General features: G+C 37.7%; 1 protein-coding gene across 2 annotated transcripts in view; it reads right to left on the minus strand.

Moving 5' to 3' along the window:
• LOC117179514 (vesicle transport protein USE1) overlaps positions 1-4,756 on the minus strand; it is a 108,951-nt gene extending 104,195 nt beyond the window's left edge. Inside the window, exon 1 of one of the 2 annotated variants that reach the window (XM_033371390.1) lies at positions 4,647-4,756. The gene's annotated coding sequence lies outside the window, so the exon portion shown is untranslated. Of the gene's footprint in view, positions 1-4,616 lie in introns of both variants that reach the window. The other variant, XM_033371391.1, reaches the window with a different exon arrangement.
• Between the last annotated feature and the right edge of the window lie 726 nt (positions 4,757-5,482).

Raw genomic sequence — 5,482 nt, forward strand, 5'->3', positions numbered from 1 at the left:
ATTGGTACTTTACGAATTTTTTCCTTGACGTCTTCATCGTGAAAAATAAAGTAGAAAAGAGGCCACTCAAAGAGTGTCCTTTTGACGTTAAAGGGTTAAGAAGGCACAAGAAAAAAACTTCCGTGAACAGCTCCTCGATAAGAGTATGCACGGCATCTTCCACAGAAATGTGGAGGAGAAGTCAATGTCGTATGAGCTAACCTTTGTCATTTCTACCTTAAAATACCCTCGTCACATTTTAAGCCAAGACATTCTCAATGATAGCTTCAGGGCGTGCCTTGCACACCCCGAACATTTAGCACACATACTATCTAGTTGTGCAAATCATGCGGGATTAACCTACATCCAAAAGCACAATGCGGCACTGAGAGTGCTTTATTACCATCTCTGTCACCCTTACGGCATTAACATTAATATCGCTCCTCTAAATGCTCCTAGAGGAATAGATTCAATTGTCGAAAATGAGAAGTGCCGCATATACTGGAACTTTATATGCTCGACAATTGTTTCTGTTGCACACGCGAGGCCTGACATGGTTCTTCTTGACTTTGAGAAGCTTTCACTGGTTAATAGCCTGAAAAGCTTCCATGCGTATCAACAATATGCTAAAACATTTGCGGAAAAATGCAGAAGGCGGTCGTCCTTGGGTCGCTCCGTGTTCTTAAGTTGCACGAGGCTTTTGCTGGATCGCCGTACTGATTCCTTTACAGACTGTAACCACCTATCTCACGGTTGTGAGACGTGGTTGTGGCTGAAATTTTACCGCGATTTCGCTGGGATCGGGTGCAGTTTTTCAGATTAGCACCCGTTGCCGGCGAAATCCTGCGGTTGTCCTTATGAAACACACACACACACACACACACACACACACATATATATATATATATATATATATTCGATTTTCTTTAATATTTTTATTTTCAGTTATGAGTAGTGGTTAGTGTTATGAGGTGTTTTCAGAAAATGTAATTGATTTTTTTTGTGAGCACAAAATTGCCTCAGACCTGCGGTATATGTTTTCTCGTACTTCTTCCACATCTTTTTCCTTAGATATTTCTTTGCTTTTTTTTAAGGGTTCGTGTTGATTCTTTGAAATAATTTGTCAGTGATTTGGGAAGACCAAGCATAGCATGAAATTCGGATATTCTTACGTCTAGGCGGGGTGCGCAAGTTGTTTTAAGGGTAATTTTAGAGAGACAGGGGTTGTTTGAAAAATATATTTTTTGGCAGTTTTTAAGAGCCCAAAAAAGCCCAAAATTCTGGCTCTGTTGATTTTTTCAATTTTTGAAATTTTTTGCACTAGAGGTGCTAGTGGCCAGCATCTCCACCCAAAAGTGGTTTTTGCTTTGGAAAACTAAAAGCCCAAAAATCGGCATCAGTGCCGAAAAAACGCCCCAAAAAAGCCCAAAATTATGGCATAAAAAAATACTGAAATTCCGTTCTGGAGGTGCTAGCGGAACGCACCTTGTTACATGACATTTATTTTCATTTGTTGCTTACTTTTTTTCTTTAATTTTCGGAATTATTCACAAATTAAAATTGTTATTTCAATTTTTCTATGCCGCAGCACCATGCGTTCCCTTTTTCTCCTCGCGTGTCCCATACCACCCCACATAATCTGCAGTGCTTGATACTTAATTTCTAAAAAACTTACTAGACGCCGCTAGATAAACTCTATAGAAGAACACTATACAAGGCGACCACCATAAAATTGCCTAGACGTTCGCTAGACGAGCTAAGTCTTGAGGAAGTAACAAAAATGGACTGAAACACCCATCCCACGTGGACAGAAAACGTCAGCGTAATGCAAAAACTTATGAGTAGTCCCATGAAGGACATGATGGTAGATTAGTAGAATAGTTTTGACCAATGAGGTTAAATGAGGTTATTGCAAAAACTCTAACAATTACATCATCGGTCAAAACTATTCCCATATTATACTAATGTACCTCCATGGGACTACGCCCTAACACAATAACACAGAAAATAAATAAAATAAAAGTAAAATTCCCATTGTGTCTAAAAATAACAAACATATACGGAGAAAAAATCTAAGTAATATACGAAGAGCACTTCTGAAGCGTTTATAGTAGAGTTTTTTCTTGTCCTCGTAAGAATGCATGCAATTTAAGCGCAGTTATATCTTATACCAGTAAAGCCCAGCATTGGTTTCTCTAAGTGTAATATCGTCGAGCGAGATAAGTGTTAACGTAACCGTTCTGTATTTGCAAGGACCCTCTCGATTTCGGCATGGTTTTCTGGCAACGAAAGTCTTCGGCCACACCTTCTGACAGCGTTATGTCTTGCAAGTTGATGCCGCGAAGCGCATGCGCGTTGAGACATTTTGAAGGTGTTTTTCTTTGCTGGTTGACATATAGTAACTATTAATACTATAGTTTGTAACATAACTCTAGTTAAGTGATACAATAGCAATAAAATATATGTGAAAAGAATACCAATTTTGAAGGTAAATATATTTTCTAATATTATTTCAAAATAACTTACACATAGTTGATGCGGATTGTTTTAAAACATAATTGAAAAATATGGGGTTACAGAATCAGTTACAGAAAATCTTTTACTGCTTCTAAATCTGGATTGTTTCGAATCTCAGGTATATATAAACTCCTTTTATCATTATTGTATTCTACTATTATGAGTTTATAATTATATTTGAATTGAATTTGTCTTTTATAAAACAGAAGTCAGTAACGTGCATAAATCTTTTTTTTCAGTGAAATCATGATATAAATAAAATAATTACATGAAGCCGAATATTTAGATTTCCTTATCAACATGAGTTTCTTCTTCCCCGCATATGTTAATATTATTTCGTAGAGGTGGGAGTGACGACTTTGTTTGGACTTACATTATTAAGAATTATTTATTTATAATCAAATGGAATGATTAGACGTGGATTGAAAATAACACCGTATTTGATAATTTTTGGTTATGTTGTAGTGCGTGACAAAATAAGAGACTCGTAGTTTTTATGTGCCGATATCCACTTTTGTGGGATGAAAGACACCCCTAAATTTTGCCCTTAAAAACAATTTTTTGATATATTTCGGGAGCTAATGAATATTTTGGAATAAAATTAAGTTTGAAATATTTACTATAAAAAGCCTAAGATAGCAGGTATATTTATGACCCAATAGGTTGCAACCCTTATTTCATATTTTAAGAAACGAAGTATCTCATCGTCCCGCAATTTGGGACAACTAGCCTATTCTTACCATTTAACTAGTCATCCCAAAATTCGGGATGACTGGCCTATTTTCACTATTTGTCTAGACGTCACGAAAATTATGTATTTTTTTAAATTTTCCTCCTTTTGAGTTAATCAAAGATGATCAAAATATGCTTATCCCTATGCTTTCCGCGTTCTTGGATCTTAGTTTTATCATTTCAAGCTTGATAAAACTATGAAAATTTGATATTTTTCTTTAAATATCTGATAAGGGGAAAGGGGGCCTTGTGTCTGATCACAGAAATAATTTAAGGTGACATCCCCCCCTTCCAACGCCTCATGAGAGGCGGCAGGCACCCTTTGACTGGTCACGGACATAATGTAAGATCACACCCCTGCCCCTTTTCCAACGCCCCGTGGGGGGCGAGAAGCCACCCCTATGACTGGTCACAGAAATAATGTAAGATCACACCCCTGTCCCTTTTCCAGTGCCTCGTGGGGGACGGCAAGGCACACCTGTGACTGGTCAAAGAAATAATGTAAGATCACACCCCTGTTCCTTTTCCAACGCCCCGTGGGGGGCGGGAAGGCACTCCTGTGACAGGTCACAGAAATAATATAAGATCACACCCCTGCCTCTTTTCCAACGCCCCGTGGGGGCGGGAAGACACCCCTATGACTGGTTACAGAAATAATGTAAGATCACACCCCTGTCCCTTTTCCAATGCCCCGTGGGTGGGCGGGAAGAAACTCCTGTGACTGGTCACAGAAAAAACGTAAGATCACACCCTGTCCGTTTTTACAACACTTCATGGGGTGGGGAGACACGCACCACTTTGACTAGTCAAAGTAATTACATAAGTTACAGGAACGAAGATCACTTCATGATTAGTACTGTATACATTGATTAACAGGAATTAGTGTTTTCTATCATATTGAAGTAAAAGTTTAATGATGATAAGTCTGAAAAATAGTGCCGTGCTCGAGAACTGAAAATCCCTATATTTTATCAAGTATAATGGCACTATTAGCATTTTTTCAGAACCATTGGCTAAATGGTGAAAATAGCCTAATTGTCCCGAATTTCGGCATAACTAACATTTTTGGTAATTTTTGTGTGGTTAAAACCATAAATTTCATAAATTGCATCCTTTTCGGGACTAGCCAAATGGTAAAAATAGGCTAGTCGTCCCGAATTTCTCGGAGACTAGCATTTATCTTGATTTCCGGGTATTCGTTCCGAAATTCGGGATGGCTAGCCCAAGATGAAAAAAATGCTATTTATCCCGAAATTCAAGACAACTAGACGCAGCCTTTAAGAAACTACATTTGTTATGAATATTTTTATTAAGAAAATCAGGGTGTGAATTCAGAAAAATTAAAGGAACTTAATCTGCCTATGAATTTTTGAACCAAGATTATTTACAAGAATAGACTTCGCTAAAATGATGCTCACCCTACTGCAGCCTTTAACAATTTTTTTTTTTCATTTATGCCACAGAGAGAACATTAAAATTATTGGTTGTTCCCTTCTCATTTGTGTCATGCACGAAAGAATAGTAAGGAGTGGTATCACCAGCAATGATCCCAACTTTAGAATGTTAAGCTACTGCGCTTGCCTGGAGCAGCAACCCTCATTAGTCGCTGTTGGCGCGTGATTCAAACCGGGTATAATTAACAAATATGGAAATCAAAATAGATAGCTTTTATAAATTGCACACAAATATCAGAAAAAAACTTAATATGTGATTTAAGAAGGGTGAAAATAATAATGCAAAAACCTTGGTTAATGAAACATAAATTCAGCTTTTGAATTTAAAGTAAATATGCTATTATTTTTCAAATATACGCATTTTATTTTCTTTAATCTTACATTACAAGTTAGGTAATTTTTGGTATGATTGTAGAATTGATAATAATTATTTATTTTAATTTCAAGAATTGTTAATTATACCCGGTTTGAATCGCGCGCCAACAGCGACTAATGAGAGCCGCTGCGCTAGACAAGCGCAGTAGCTCAATCTGTCAAAGTTGGGATCACTGATAACCAGGCTTCACAAACTCCTATCAAAGATATTATAAACGTAGATGCGGTGCGAGCTTAGTTACCCGCCATAAATATAGACGACGCGTCCGGCGAAAAAAGTCACTTCCCCTCTACCCACCGCTCCCCGTAGAAAGCCCCAATCGATATAGTTTGCCAAGAGCCACTTGGAGCGCTGTAAGCAACTCTTGGCACACCTTCGAGGCGCACTGATGGTAAACTTAGCTTGGACAAGAACCATTTAAATT

The sequence above is a fragment of the Belonocnema kinseyi genome, chromosome 9 (assembly GCF_010883055.1).
Source record: "Belonocnema kinseyi isolate 2016_QV_RU_SX_M_011 chromosome 9, B_treatae_v1, whole genome shotgun sequence".
Lineage (NCBI taxonomy): Eukaryota > Metazoa > Arthropoda > Insecta > Hymenoptera > Cynipidae > Belonocnema > Belonocnema kinseyi.